The sequence below is a fragment of the Rhinolophus sinicus genome, linkage group LG09 (assembly GCF_036562045.2).
Source record: "Rhinolophus sinicus isolate RSC01 linkage group LG09, ASM3656204v1, whole genome shotgun sequence".
In the NCBI taxonomy this organism is placed as follows: domain Eukaryota; kingdom Metazoa; phylum Chordata; class Mammalia; order Chiroptera; family Rhinolophidae; genus Rhinolophus; species Rhinolophus sinicus.
Window position 1 is genome coordinate 107,379,209 of NC_133758.1, and position 16,870 is coordinate 107,396,078.

Genomic DNA, 16,870 nt, shown 5'->3' on the forward strand with positions numbered 1-16,870 from the left:
AAATAATTTTCTTTCAAATTAGGTGAAAAATCAGATGGTGATCATTTTTAGAAAACTTAATATTTTAACTCTTGGAAAGTCATTTATAACTTACATACTTTATATACAATCATACATTATACACTTGATACATTATTTCCATTGAGAGCATCATATACCAAGATAAGTATTCAACGTGAAATTTGTTGAGTATTTGCTAAGTTCCAGGCACTGTTCTAGGTACTAGGGGCACAGTGATAAACCAGAGAAACACAACCCCTGCCTTCATGTGGCGTACATTCTGGTATGGGGTAGTCAGTACACAGGGAAACAAATTTCAGACAGTGAAAATGCAATGTAGAAAAATAAGTCGGGGTAAGAGGAAAGAGTGTCAGTTATAAACCGTTTGTGCCTGTGTCTTTCTTATGACTAAAACCTCTCTCTCTCTCTCTCTCTCTCTCTCTCTCTCTCTTTTCATTTCGTGAAATGGGAGGAAGGCATATCTTATTATTTGAGACACGTCTCTTGTGTGCCTAGTTAAAATAACCATGTTTGGTTTTATAACACTGTAGTTTAGTTTATTACTATTAATATTATTTGGGCACTATAATTTTCAAAGTTTTCTGATGACAGAATGTGTTTCAGTGTTCATTAAAAAAAGCAAAAGTAATTCTTGAGAAGTTTTCCTAATAAATTTGATAAATATTTGTTGTGATCATTAAAACATTTTGTACTAAAAAATAATTTTCATATTATTTTCAGCGCATCTTTGAGTTTATTCTTATTTTTGCGTTATACCATCAGTCATTACTAGATGTTTACTCTCTGTGTCTGGACTCTACTCTCTGTCTTCCTAGACTATGGCATCTCATTCATTTCCACATCCTTAGAAGCTAATATACCTGGAATACAGAAGATGCTCAACACACTGTTGTGAAATTGATTTGAAATGAATCATTTACCCAAACATGATCTCCTCCCTTTCCCAGTTTCATATCACTCAGTTCTCTATTGCTTCTGACCCACCTTCACCAAACCCCTCCACCTTTATCTGCCCCTCCACTAGCCCTTTTTGCTCTGCTTCGTGGAGCCCTATGGTTTTCTACCCAAGATTCCTTGTCAGTTTCCAGCCTTGAGTAAATTTTTGGCTTTTCTTATATCTACTCTGGGACTTCAAATTGTTGCTGAAATGAATGCTAAAACTGACCCAACTGCTTCTATTTCCTTTCATGCTGGGCCTTCCTCTGCTAATCGGAGTTGTATTTACTTGTTTTTTATTTATTTCCTACCTCATTCCCAACAGATGTTAATTCTTCTGATTTTGCTCCACCTCCAACCTCTTCTCCTTGCCCAAACTGTGCAGAAGACATCACTCCTACTGTACCATGAAGGTCAGAACTGTCCAGAGCAAACTCTACTTCCCACTGGCTTGTTTAAAAATTTCTTTGTAATTTTGTTCGTCTTTCATCTTTCTGTTCATTCTCAGAAGAAGACACACTTGGTCTTAGGATCAAACTCAGCCTTGTGACCTTGACCTATAGTACTCTGCTTCCTCCCTCTCCCTCTCTCCATCCGTTTCTCTGCCAGCAAACCCCCCCCCCCCCCAATGTCCTTTCAGTTGCAATCATCAAGCTTTTTCCTGCCTCTGGTCTTTGCATGTGGTGTTCCGTTTGCCTTGAATACTGTTCTCTGTTCACCCTCAAACGTTTCCCCTGCCACAGATACACATGCTCACCAGCTAACTTCTATCCATTCTCAGGTCTCAACTTACATAGGTCACTTTCCTGTCAGCAGTCTTCTGTGACCCTTATTATTTTTGCTCCTGGCCTCTTTGACTTTTCTTCATAGCATGAAGCATAGTTCGTATTCATTCTTCACTGTGAGCTTAACGTGTCTCCCACTATATTAAGTTTCATGAGGAGAGGGGCCATTTCTGTGTCATTCACTGCCATCCACTTAGCTCAGTGCCTGCCATGTCATGGCTGTCCCAAAGACAGTTGATGGATGAAATGCACCCTGTGCTGCACCCCTGTTTTCAGGGACTTTGTAGCCTCATGTTCGTCTCAGTTGAGCTGTCTCCCTTTTCTTTTACACTATCCCTTTCCCATTTCTAAACTTTGCTCAGTTCTCCTTCGTTTCATTGTGTTAACTGTCTTGTTTTTCTTCCCCTCTAGATTGTAAATTATCCCAATTATACTGTGGTCTCTTAAAATATAAATTTGGGATGAAGCTAAATAACAGCATCTGTAAACAATTCCTCTTCTGGCTTCAGGAACAATATTAGGAGCTTAATGAACACATGTAAAGTTCTTGAGCGCAGTAAAGGAATTTTATTCATGAAATGAGACTCTTGTTCATGTAACAGAATTTTTGAAAAGTAGCGCCATATTCCAGGCACTGTATTGGGCAGTGGGAGCTCCCACCCTCACGGAGCTTTCATCCTGGAGGAGGAGGCAGATGATGAGCAGGTGCACAGCTGAACAGCAGACCTTCAGGTTGTATTACATGCAGGTTGTCTTACCGTGTTTCCCCCAAAATAAGACCGAGCCGGACAGTCAGCTCTAATGCGTCTTTTGGAGCAAAAAATAATATAAGACCTGGTCTTATTTTACTGTAATGTAATATTTTATATTTTATTTTACTATATCATGATATTATATTTTAAGTATTATGCTTTATATATTAAATGTTAATATTTAATATCAAATTGATATTAAATTATATATCAAAATATTGTATTTTATTATTTTACTATAAGATCTGGGTCATACATAATATGACACCGGGTCTTATGTTAATTTTTGCTCCAAAAGACGCATTAGAGCTGATTGTCCGGCTAGGTCTTATTTTCGGGGAAACACAGTACGTGCAGTGAAACAAACAAGGAATTGAGAGGGTTAGGGTGGAGGCTGCTGTAGGCAGGGTGACTGAGAAATCTGAGAGAAGGGTGAGGAACGAGGGGAACAGCATTCCAAGCTGAAGGAATGGAATTTAAAGGCCTGGATTTGCTAAGAGAGTAGAACTTAAGTGTTCTCACAAAAAAGCAAAAAAAAGTAAGCATGTGAGGTGATGGGCATGTTAATTAACTCGGGTGGAATCCTTTCACAGTATATACATGTATCAAATCATCATGTTGTAGATTTTAAATGTCTAACAATTTTATTTGTCAATTATACCTTAGTAAAGATGGGGGAATAAAACAGAATGTAAAGGCTAGGAGGAGAAAAAGGGCTTGGTGCATTCAAAAGACACATGGCCTCCCTGACTGGGCCTGACTGAGGGAGAGTGGCAAGGAGAGCTGAATCCTGCAGTTTTCCTGACTTTCCACGGGGAGGAACTTAGATGTTATCCCATGAGGAGTGGGAAGCCATCAAGTGGTGTTAAGCAGGGAGATTATATGATCTGACCTATGTTTTAAAGAATTACTATGGCTACTGTTTGGGGGATGATTTGGAAAACAGCTGGAGTGGAACGGGCAGAACTAGAAAGACGAGTGTAGAAGTTTCAGTGCGAGACAGCAATGGCTGGGATAGAATTAGGAAGATGTACGTCGTTTTCAGAGGCCAGCATACACAGGACTTGGTGCCCGCTGGCCTCATGGGTGAGGTGAGGGAGGACGCAGAGATGGCTCCGGCATATTGGCATTAGTAACGAGGTGGACAGTAGTGCTTTTGGTGAAAAGGGGAAATGCAAAGGAAGAAGTGCTGGTGCGCGCGCCTGTGTGTGAGGGGAACACGGAAGCAAAGACGCGTTGCGGTCTGAGGTCTAGAGGGCACCCAGCTGCACATGTCAAGCGGTGTGGAGCTCAGGGGAGAAGCCTGAGCTGCAGAGGCTGTCGGGAGACCCATCCTCTGCACGGTAGTTGAAGCTGGATGCGCTCTTACATGGAGAGAGAAAAGGGGGGGGGGGGCCATCGAAACCTTGAAGCCTTCCAGCATCTGGAGGTCAGGAAGAAGGGCAAGAACCAACATCGGAAATTGAAGAGAGGTAGCCAAGAAATGAGTAAGAGGAAAGCTGTGAGCAAGTAGTCCCGTGGCTGCCAGGAGAGCGGAGGGTTTCCAAGGTCAGCCCGTCACGTGCTGCCGCGGTGGGGCCAGGTGAGGACACAGGTGCGAACTGACCTGCTTCTACCTGAGGTTCTTATCAGTTTTGTAACATTTCTTCCTTGATGTGTTTATTCCTTATCATGAGTGGAAGTACAGTTTTATATGTTTTTTAACTTTTTTTTCAGTTTATAGAAATAACAAATTTAAGCACTATATCAAAGCGTTATTTTCTCCCCGTCTTGTTATCTCTTCAGGGAGATACAGTATCAGCCTGTTGCTAATTAGAACAATACCAAGCGTCTTTGTTTTAGGCCTGCCCCCTTCATAATTGGGCTTAATCGTTTCTTCTTCTCCCACAGCTCTTTATCTTGAACCCTTAGCTCCATTTAGGTCAATTTCTTTACTTACTGGGGAAGCCAAAAAAAAAAATGTATACACATGACTTGTATTCATCTTTTGTTATCGGTATATATTGAGTATTACAATTTTAATACTTTTTTTCCTTTCTTAGAATGTCTATACGTTTTTTTGGCACCCTCTGCATTTTTTCCTTCTGTTCCTAGTACCGTTGCAGGCAGTGGAAAATTGATGGTGAGCAAAGCAGACAGAGTGTGTACCATGGTGGAGCCTATTTTGTCAATTAATGAAATAATCATACAGATATTCGATTACAAAACGAGGCAAATACTATGAAGGCAAGCGACCAGAGAGGCTCAGATTTGGGAAATGCAACGGAGGTCAAGAAGAGCAGATACAAATGAGAACTTTTTCGGGAGATAAACTCAGTAGGATTTGGTAATTGATTGGAGATAAGGGTTAAGTGGGGAAAAAAGGCCCTGGGGGGAGGGGGGGCTCTGGGTTGCTTGTTCCAGTGGGCTGATGCACCGTTCATCGGGAAGGCATATTGGGTAGAGGACAAGGCTTGATGGAGACCTATCATGAGTTCAGTTCTGTTCATGTTGAATTTGAATGCTTGCTTATCTCATGTCTGCTCTTCCTGCAGGAAGCCTTCTCCAAATATTCTACCCTTTGCTACTCTAACTACAATGGATTAAATAATGTTAGCAATTTCATGTGCTTCCACCGCCTACTGATTGTCAGTGTTTCCCATTGATACTTCACGTTGCATTGTCTGGTTCTCTGATTGCTGTGTGCGCATCCTAAGTTAGCACATAAAATCCACGTGGACACAAAATACGGGGTTATTATTTTTGCTCATACACCTTGCGCAGGGTGACGTTAGGTTGTTGTACGTATTTGGATTCCCAGGGTCGCTATATGATTTTCTTGAGACGCAGTCTAATTTCTTGTAGGTTAATTAATAATCTACAAAGAGTCATTCGATAAGTCTCTTTTAGGACAACAGAATGACTGAGTTTACTGCTCTAAAGTGAGTTATGTGCTCTGACATATAAGTGGAATACGTTCCCTATCTGGCACTACTTTCTAATTAGTCATGAAACCTCTGCTGCTTACTGTATTGAATAGTATTTAACTGAACTTCAAGTAAAACACAGGATGATGAACCCTTAAGAGTTTTCCAGGTCTTAAATTTTGCTATTTGTGAGGGGTTTTTTGTTTAATAAATTACAAAACATCGTCTAAATTTGCGTTTGTAATAGAATTTGATAGCCCTCTTTATGCTTCAAATTGGCCTCAGAGAGTTCAGCATTGGAAAGTTGGGATTTTATTTTCCCAGCTGTTTAAATGTAATATATTCGAAGACAGAGGTACTGTCCTGTAAGTTTATAGCCTGAATAAATCTATTTTAAAGGTGTGCTGGTCCTAGGCCAGGTGGCATAATGGGATGACATATGAGCTATTCACATTTGAAGAACTGGCACTAAATTCATCTCAGGATGCCAGGAAAATGACTTAGAGGTGTCAATTTGCTGGAGTCCTTACTGGGCATCTGAGAACATCACAGAACCGTTGTAAGGTCTAACATAATGTATCCTCTGTAAATTATATTGCCCCGTTAGCCACCTAAGGTACAAAAGGGCAATTTGAATGACTTCAGTAGACATCCCAAAGTCTTGTTTTAATAAGTAATGAGAAGTACAAGCCTGTCTAACCAAAGAGCAGCTTAACCTCAGGGGTTGAATGGGGTCTGGGAGTTGAAACTTAAGCTTTTCTATTCTCTAGTCTTTTATCTGGCTCATCAGTGATTTCGCAAATATTTACTTAAGCCCCCTTTTTCTGAGCCTTTATCATTTTAGGCATGGATTTTATAACAAGACTAGTTACCTTTCCTCTCCCTGGCTTCAGGTCTCTTCTAAATGCCAATAATAATATTCCAAAGGAGTGTTGTGAAAAACTTACTAGAACTCAAAAAAACCCCCACGATAACCCTGTCTTGAATACTTGTAAAATCATCTCTCAGTAATCCCAGGGTGCCTAATTGGACCGCTTATCTAAAGATCTTTTACTTTTTTTCATTTGCATTTGCCAAGAATGTCTAGTAATTATGCACTCAGTTTCCATTTGAGTAGCTTTTTGAATTACTTAAAAGGCCATCATCATTAATTCATATTTAATATCTGGATCTAAGGTTTCCTTATTGTCGTAGCACACTCTGTGCTAGCCAGAAACATCACTTAATTTGAGAAGGCAAAAATGCTCAAAGGTACCAGTCAGACTTTGATTTTTATTGTGAAAATACATTTCAATCACTCACAGGCTTGCCTTCTTTTAACTTGACCCATTTAATTCCTTTCCTTTTGCATTTAGCATTAGTCCTTTGCACACAACGGTCTGGTTAGTGATTTGTTCAGGGGAGGCTTTCGGCAGGAAGGCAGCGATGGGGCCCACAACAGCCGATGAGGCGTGACCCTGGGCGGCATGTCCTCTTTCTCTTCCCAGCAAGAGGGTTCGGTCTGACATGAAGCTGAAGTTGTGGCATTTCGAAGGACTTGGTCCAAGCTGATGGCACACCAGGCTGCTTCCTGGCTCTCTTCTTTCCCAAGACCCTGCAGTTGGCTGGGGGCATCCTCTATGGAGTGCAGGACTCTGAAAGACAGGCAGCTGGCTTCTCACCCACCTTCTCTGAACCTCAGTTTCTTTTTCTTCACCTGTGTTAGGATTTTGAGACCCTTCTGTCAGTGCGAGTCTGTGCTGCAATCTTCTACCTGCACTGATTCCAAGTTCTAAGTGATGGCCTTGCCGATGGCTTGGGCGGAGCCCTTTGGTGGTTCACGAAGTCAGTTCCTAGAAAGGCAGGGGCAGAACTGGGCACAAACTGTACTCACTTAACGGAGGAGGTGATTTCTAGTTAAAATATACTCTTATCTCTTGGAATTAAAACTTCATTTATTTTATGAATCTTTATTAAGTACCTACTATGTGCCCATTCGCAAACTAGAATCCCCGTATACAGTGGTGAACAACGTAGACCAACTCTGCCCGAACGAAGCATCCATCCTAGTGGGGAGGGAAGATGACACACAAACAGCAAAAAAGATGATTACAAACTCTGATAGGTAACATGAAGGCACTAAGCAGGGGCGTGTGATAAAGAGCAAGTGGCCGGGAGAGGAGGCCCTTGGGGAAGCCTCCTCATAGGGGTCACCTGAGGTGAGACTGGAAGGTGAGAAGGTGCCAGCTGTACGAAGACGCCCTGGGTGGGACTGGGCGTGAGAGGAGGGGGCACAGGAGCCATCCCAGAGAGGGGGACAGGAGAGTGACGGGACTCGGGGTTGATCAATCGGTAGAGCGAGATCATAGAGGAGGCCTTGTGTCCAAGTTTAGGTGGAACGCGAAATGACAATTCTTAAAATAGGAGGGTTTTTGTGACCCTCTTATCTCTTAGACCAAATGAAAGGTGGCGTCCGAAGTCTGAATAGCCAGCCCGCGTTCGTAACCTGGGGTAATGGTGAGAAGCCAGCAGCATGTGGGGAAAGCACCTTTTTGTACTCAAAGGCCTGAGACCGCTCAGGCCTTTATCACTTGAAAGTGGAGGAGTAGGGAAGTTTAAAAGGCTGTAGCGATAACGGAGAAAATGAATAATTTAAAGCGAATGAAATCATGAATAATGAATTTTAAAAAACGAATCCTCACTTGTGATTAGAGATTCGTAATTTTGATTTTACAGCCAAATGTAGTTGGCTGCCATGCATTCCTCACTCACTGCATCTAAGTACAATTAGGCCCAACACATTAGGGCTTTGATGTGCTGACTTCACGACTGGCTTCTTGTGTCGAAACCATTAAATTTTAATGTATGCAGCTTAAGCATAAGTGGTCACAGATGATTCATAACCCTGCTCCTTGCTTTTGGCGAAAATGATCGTCAGCAAAAGATTTGTCCCCAATGGCCACACTTATCTTCGTAGTTGATTTCCTAAACATGTTTGTGTCCGTAGGAGACCAGAAATAAACCTTGCATAGCTGATGGGTAAAGCACAATGATAATTGGTCTGCAGCCGCAGAACATTTGATGGTGATGAAGTACAGAACTCTGTGACTCTTGACATTGTCTGTTTTAATTGCCGGTGCTAGGAGGGTACAGGTGATGGAAGCCTTAAGAATGGACTTAGCCAACTGTGATTTTTTTTTCTTTAAGCAGTAGATGCCAGGAGTTGCCCACAGTGTTATGACCTCATCATTTAGCTGTCGGGCACAGAGGCAGGATGAGCCAGCAGGCTTGCCTGACTGCAGCTTTAGACAGCAGCCTTACCCAATAAAAACAGCATTGTGGCTGAGGCATATGAGACTTACCAGCCTGGTAATTACTTCAAAGCTCACCTGACCCGAACACTCTCCAGATGTTGAGCAATCTCAGCCTGATATGCTGCCAGCTGAGTTTACTTGTGCAACCCATGTAGACACCTGTGATGGGATTCTGTCCTCTCCCTCCCCGCCCCCCCCCCCCCCCCCAAGTCCTGATTGCGTTCAGACACTTCCAGTCATCCACCATGGCTCATGAGTGCCTTGGTGATCTGGCTTCTGTGACTTCAGCCCCTTTCCTCTCACTTGCCACCAGCAACCTGTGCTGACCTCTGAGCAGCTCCCAGAAGGAAGGAAGCATGCTTTCCCTTGTGCCCGGGCCGTAGCTCCTCTGCCTAGGATGCCCTTCTTGCCTGCTCCAGCTGACTGGCTCCTGTGGTCCTTCTCAGCTCGGATGTAGTCTGGGGCCTGTGAGGCCTCTTGCCCACTCCGAATGGTCCTCTCGGCCCGAGTCATGGCTTCATCAACATTTGCCCTTCACACCCTGTCTGGGATCGCACTGCATTAGAGAGATCAGTATCAGCTAACTCGTTCTGCTGTTGAGGATGAAGGTTGTGTTTTGTCCCCTCGGTACCCCTGGCTGTGAGCGCGGAGTCTGCTCATGGTAGATGCTCAGTGCCAGATGCATTGAAGCAGGTAGTAAGTGCATCTCTTCCCTGGCTCTGGGATGATGTAGAATGACTGGATCTTCTCCAAACCAGTCTGGGTGTCATACTGGGTTATTGTTGGTCGTAGCAAGATAACCAGCCTTCCTTCAGTCACCTCATCACATTACAGTTTGCTGCCTTTACTAAATGAAAACATTTTTACAATCCCTTTACTGAAGGAACGGGCATGGTCCAAACTTGTTGGAACTGTACGAAACCCCACGAGACTCATTCGTTAACAATGATGAGATTAGCCACACCCGGGCCTCGGCCCTGGTTGGTGTGCTCTGAGAATTGCTTTTATCCAAGCGAGGTCAAACCAGAAGAGGGTACTGCTTGCTCCCCCATTCGTTGTAGCTTCAGAGGCACCGTTGAGCAGTCTGTCTCATGAAATAAAGCAATCGTATTTTAGGACTGGAAGATAAATCTAAAAGTCTCCATTCTAATGCTCCAGGCCTTTCTGTACCTAAAACCACCCCAGAAAGATAGATGTTTATTCTTAAGCGTCTCTAGGGGTGGGCTTCCACCGCCCTCTCAATTATGTGTTCCATTATCTCACCAGCCTTCTCATCAGGAAGGTTTTTTTCCCCTTAATGTCTAACTTTAATCTCTCCTGTTGCAATTTAGGCTCATTTCCTTTTGTCCTGGCTTCAGTGGAAATAAAAAAACAAATAACTCACCAACACCCACCCACCCCTATTTGTCATTGAAGGTGTCTGGCCCCCTCCAGGCGTCTTTCCTTTTCTAGTGCTATGTGACTCCGTTTTGCCTTTTTCTCCTTGTGCCATTTCTTGGAGACTCCTCCGTTGAAAAAGCTTCCATTGCTCTTACTGCAGCAGGGACCATGCATTTCAGTTGTGTTCTTTTAATCCTGCTCTTACTTTTTCCATCTACCAATCTGGGTGACCTTAGTAAGCCACTTACCACACCGAAGAATCGATGGGCACCTTTGTAAAGTGCTTTACAGTTGCTCTACTACCATCGTCCAGTGCCCACCCCTCGCCCATGTCCGTGCTTAAGGGTGAAATGTTTTTCCGGTCGTAATTCTTGCTTTTTCATGCATCTGTGTCTTGAGGCCACAACAGTTTCCGAGTCCTAGGTCTACTCACTGCTCTGCCGGGAGAGCTCAGGGGATGGAGGGAGAAGGAACCGGGACAGTATTCTCTTTTCCTCTTGTCTTTCTCAGCTACTGCTGAGAGGCAGTAGCCACCAGCCTTGGCAGAAGCATCATGGAACACTGATCTTTTTGGGAATCTGGCATAAGAACCGGGACATAATATCAAAGGAAGATGAGCTGAAAAAGAAAAATACAATCTGTGTCCACCACCTACAAATAGAAACTTCTCCCTAAAAATCAGAAAGCAGATAATGGTAGGTGTGAATGAGAATGACGCAGAGTTAAACAGAGAAGGAAAAGAAGCAGCAGAGCAGGAAGAAAACACAGATGTGATCAAGTATGAAGAAGGAAAAAAATGCTTTAACTTGTGATCCTCAAGCAGGAAAATATCACAATAAGATTTCTTAGTAAAATTAAGAAAGTAAACCAGCATAAAATTCCAGGATTAGGACAGTCATTCAAACTGATAACGTAAATATGACAAGGTTTTTCCTGGGTGGCTCTGTACCTTATGCTGTTAACTCAGTATCATAGATGTGTGACCAGCAACTGCCTCTACTTTGTTGAGAGATAGGTGTTTTTCATTTGATTCCTTAACAATTCTGTGTGGTCTGACCCTTCAGGAATAATCCTTGACTATAAATAGAGTTGCCATTGAAATCAATGTGACTGCCAAGTAACTTCAAATTCAAAGTAGCAATGTAAGTAGTACTATGTTTTCTTCTATTAATTGAATAGGAAAACAATAAACATTAGTAAGAATCGCTTTTGGAGGGTTCCCTAAGGAGAAATTTCTTTTTCAAATGCATGTCTGTTACCTAGGACTATTCACACTTAACAATAGCTACTCAAAAGAAAATGAAATATTCCTTTCTCTTGATTCTCTGAAAAGGTACCATTTGACCGGTTTCAATCTTCAGGCAGGACAGAATGCCATCTTCCCCTAAATTAAATGTATTGGCTTCCACTAAGTCACGTGTGTGCCCTGTTGTGTGGTATAGCCCTAAGTTCTACACTGAACTTCAAACATCTAACCTACAAAAACTTAAAAAGCCTAATGTCTTAGAAACTTAGTGATAGGAGCCATAGAAAAGAGAAAGGAGACATTCTTAATATTTTTTTACATAACCAAAAAAATGTCCATTTTGATGACATCTTATTGATACACTGGCGAGCGTAAGTAAACTATAATTATTATTACAGAGTATTTTTTGATTTACGTTGCTAAGCTGTAGGCAATTGTATTGGGTGTTAGGAGTGTAAATCAGAAATACTCCAGATGTATAGTGTTATCGGTGGTGGCAAAATGGCAAGATAAATCAAATCCATAGTTTGCAACAATATATGTATTTCATATATATATTTAGATTTAGGCTTCTAGGTTTGAAGATATTTTTACATTTCACTTCAAATTTAAACCAAGGTCAAGACCACTGGAACCTGAGATCTAAAAATGGGTCTATTCTTAGGATTAGTAACAAGTGTTTCATTTTAACTCATTGTCAGTCACCCTTTGGTCATCATCCCAAGAGACTATTTTTAAAAGAAGTTACCATTCCCACAAAAATAGGAGGTAAAGTCATGGAAAAAAAATCACTCTATTGTAAGCCACTTCTGACGTTGGGATCAATGTCTAATCAAGACATTGATTAGAAAATTGAACTTTGATAACTTTGTTTACTGCCCATTTTACAACCAGCGCTCTGTCTTAGAAAGGAGACAGTGTGCTTTTGCCACCAAACAAATGGTGTGTATTTTTGGTCTCTTTTTTCCTTCACTTTAAAAGCAACTTTTAGTTTAGTCCAGTGTAAAATTGATTCTTCTGTGAATAACTCAACCCTGTAACCCTACCGCACAGACAGGTCAGCTTAGACGGTCAAGGGAAGGGATGCCTGAGGAGGGAAGGGTGGCTCTGGGCCAGTCTGTGCTCGGTGCTGAAGCACAGTCCTGAGATGGGAAGTGACAGCTTCTTTGAACAGTGTTTACGGTGGGCCTTACTGCGTGATTGGAGTGTCTGAGAAAGAAGCTAGCTTAAAAGTTCAGGTCTCAGGATATTGCTGCCAGTAAGTACAAATACTTACTGGAACTTATGCTTTATTCATTTTAGCTTTGAAAGATTAAAACAAAAAAACACTTGCCTGGAATTCATTATTTTAAAAAATATATTTCATATATTTGTGTTACTGTGTCTTGCTTTAAAGATAAAAAATTACCTTATTTTAAGCTGTCTCCTCTTCTCTTTGTTGAATTGGCAAAGGAGAGAGAGCGAGGGAGGATGGGAGGGAGGGAGGGAGGGAGAGAGAGAGAGAAAGATTTTTTATTTGCATTTTGGTTACTTTACAATGTAACTAACCTGCTGTGAATCTATTCTTAGGCTGTTCCCCATATGCCCCTCTATCATTATATTTGTAACTCTCACCTATACGCCTTACACTGTAATATTGGAAGGCATTTTTATGTAAGGCAGACAACATTAATTAGCCGTGATGTGTTGTGTTTTTGGAGTGTGACATACTGAGGCAGGTGACATGGATTTGCATTCTGGTCTACCACTTACTTGACATGTAATTTTGAGCAAGTAATTTACCCTTCTGAGCCTCTATCTCGTCAGCTGATACAATAGTAGCATAGTAAGGACTGTTTGTAATAATGCACCGGAGGACAGAATATGACCTAAGCCACGGGAAACGCTCAAGTCATGATGACTTTTTTGTCTGTTTTATTATGATTATTATGATGGAAAATGGTTTATTTTATTCCTTTTTGCGTCAGATGTTCTCAAACTGCCATGGAAGATTACATGAAGAAATTCTTGGCTGTTACTTTAAAACCCTGATCAATTTCTTCTGGAAAGGAGGTGAAAATGTAATGTGTGCTAATTCTATGATGAGGATAACGATCTCACAAATATTTCTATGTTGCCTTCCCCGGCATTTGAGATTGAAAGCAGATCCAGCCTGTTTCTCCAAAAACTGAACTCATTGCTGGGAGATCATCTCTCTTTTTGAGGTAAAGAATGATTTGGACTAATTTTTTTGGAACTGGTGCTTAAGAATCTCTGGCTGTAGAACTGCAGTGTAGACATAACATCAGAAGGAAATATTTGCGTAGTGTGATGGGTGAGGCTACCTGGGGAAGTGGAAATAGCTTAAAGGTTGGTATCGGGTGAACCTATTTAAATCCAGATTCTACCGAGTAATTGTGTGTCATTCGCTCCAAGTGCCATTTCTAAACTCCTGATTGTAATGCCTAATGCACAAGGACACTGAAATACCAGGAAAGATAACATCCATAAAGTTCCTTAACTTAGGATCTGGCTCATCGTAGGTGCTCAGGAAATCCTGTCCTCTGCCATTCCTAGTGTTTGAGGTGTTTCCACGTAGAGCTGCCCCTTCCTTACCGAATTGCCGTGTGTTGAGGCTCTCTGACTTGGAGCTTTGCTTTCTAACCCATTATTATGTTTGCCTGCTTTGTTGGAAGAAGTCTGGTCCTGTCACAGAACTTGCCTAGTAGAGTTTCAGGAAAACATAGCTTAAAGAGAAATAAGGTAGTACCTGGTTACTGACTAAAACATTTGCGAGCTGGCGGAAAAGGCATTGGTGCCAACTCATGACTTCCTCCTTACTCTCCATCGCAGTCGATAAAATAATGTTCTTCAGCAGTTTATTGTCTTCTGTTCTTTCTCTCGATCCCCTCTTTTTTTTTTTTTTTTTTTTTTCCAATAATACATGAAGGTAGCAGGGTTTGTTTTCAATTCTATATTTAGTTCCGAGCTGCCAGGTCGTGGCTATTCTCTTGCCAGGGAAGAAAAAAGACATGCGTATGTCAGCACTCAAGTTTGGACAGCCGATCTTCAGGGATGGCTTGGAGACTTGCGCAGCAACCAGCATTCAAGTAGGGTCGAAAGCAAGCCCAGATCAAAACAGGGCTTTGTATAAGCTTGCTTTGTATAAGCAAGCCCAATGCAAAACAGGAAGGCTCTCAGCTCCCCAGATGAGGTATCTGTTGTGAGGATGACTCTAAAATATAGCCAGACATCAGAACACTTCTTACACAGCAGCTAGGGAGTATTTGTTTTTAGGGACAAGGTAGGAAGTGGAAGGGACTGTGTCCCAGGACCTGACTGGGACCACTTACTCATCTCTGGAAAGCAGCACAGGGCGTGTGTGGACTGCAGATAACACCTGCCAGTTTTATCTCCAAATGGCTGTTTAGGTTTGTTTCCTTTAGACATAGATTCTATTGATTTCTGCCTATGGGTCATAGACCGATGAGAAAGTTTGCCTGTCATTATTATCATTAAGATATCGGTATAATGTTAGGTGGGTGATCAAGAAATGCTATACAGGTAAGCAGTAATGTTTTTTGAAAAAGGTGTCTTCACTTTTGTGAATTTTGAAAGACCGCAGATTGCAATATGTGTGATATGTGTGTGTGTGTGTGTTTCCATATATTTATTATACATCTATGATATATACTTATATATATTTTTTAATTCTGAAGGTAAGTTATTTCCTGGAAGAGAGTAAATTTTGAGTTAACATCAGCCTTAAAGTTCCCATTTAATGAAGAGAACCAAATATTTCTAATAAGGACCACCTGACCTAAAAATTAAAGAGGAGTTGCTCTATTGTTTCATTTGGTTCTTTCAAGGTAGTATCTGTGATTTGGAAGGTAGAGAAAAAAGATTTAGAGTTTTTCAAATTTAAACACTTGTTTGCTATTTTTGTAGCTCTGGTTATTATCAGAGTGCTATCTTTTTTTTTTTGTAACTGGGTGAATTAGTGACTCATTACTATATGTATACAGTACACTTTTGCCAAAAAGTTATAAAATGCATATGTTATTAATATATGGACACAACTTTCAAATGAAAGATTCTAAATTGGCTTAAAATTTCATTGAAGAAGAATGTACATTTGACAAATTAGAGACACATTTTCCAAAGAAAATTATAAGAACAAATATTAAATCCTTTATGTTAAGAGTATAAACAGCTGCAATTTAACAATGTACGAAAAAGAACCGTATGAGGCACCAAATTTCCCCAGATTGTTCAGTTCCTTCCAGGTGGTGGTCCAATGGGAAACTGAGGACAATAAAAGGGGAAGGAGACAGGACGTGCTCAGGTTCTGTTCCCCCTTCAGAGTGGAAGCCTCATGTTATGCAGGAGACTTAACTAGATGTGCGTTACCTACAGGGTCCCTAAATCAGGTGCAGTCAGCTCTCCATTGAATATATAGGATGAGCCCACCCGAGACCCTGTCTATATGCTTGTCCTTTCCATCGGTGATACGGTGTCCTTTAGCTGACCTGAACATACATGCATTTATTCCTTCCCCAGCAGCATTCAGACTCAGCTGAGTCTCTCCCTTCTCGTGTAAATATGGACATTTAATGTAACGTACACTTCCCGGATCCCAGGACTCTCCATAGCTGTTGCCATTTCTTTTTCCTTCTTCCACAGTGAAACTTTTCTGAAATCATCTCCCTGGACCGTGAGCAGCCTTTGGGCCACTCCCGCCTCCTTGCCGTAACCTTGTCCCCCGGGCCCATGCTGCCACGCTCCCTGGGTTTTCTCATCTCACTGGCTGCTCCTTCCCGGCCTCCTTCGTGGGCCTCTCTTCCTCTGCTTAGCCTGAAAAATTGATATTCCTTCAGGTTCTGTCCTTGGCTCTCTTCTGGCTCATTTTGATTCTGTTGTTAGTTGCTTTCTGTGTGCGGAGGACTTCCGGACTTGCATCCCCATCGCATCTCTCTCCCAAGCCCTAGGTCCGTGTATCCAACCACTTGTTGGCCTTCTCACGTAAGTGCAACATACACACCTGAAGCTCAACATCTTCAGAAACTGAAGTCATCATCTTCCCCAAGCCTACTTCTCATTGCATTAACATGTCGTGTCTCAGGAGTAGTACTGCCACCTATTTTGTTGCCCAAGCTAGAATCAGGTGAATGCCTCCAAGCTCTCTATCCCCGCTGCCACCAGCTTACTCCAGGCCACTGTTATTCCTATACTTGCCTTGTTGCACCGGCCTTTTCTCTTTTCCCCAAGTCTTCCTTCTTCAGTACATTTTTTGCCTTTCAGAACACGTAGAAAAAACCCCGTGGCTAAAATCTTACTTCAGTGGCTCCCATTGTCTCTAGGATTAAGTCTAAATTCCTCACCATGGTAACGGCCCTTCATAATCTCATGTCTCATCATTGTTTCTTTTCTTGCCTGCTTTCTCACCACTCCACGACACAAACAAGCTGAATTTTCTCTTACTCGAAATATTTGGACATGGCTCCCTCTTTAGAGTACCTGCCTCTTCCTACCTTACCACTGTTGGCTGGCACATTCCCCACAGACCTTCGTA

At 41.9% G+C, this 16,870-nt stretch overlaps 1 protein-coding gene across 2 annotated transcripts in view; it reads left to right on the top strand.

Moving 5' to 3' along the window:
* Nucleotides 1-16,870, top strand: part of BBS9 (Bardet-Biedl syndrome 9) — a 358,339-nt gene that overhangs the window by 313,947 nt on the left and 27,522 nt on the right. The window lies entirely within an intron of this gene.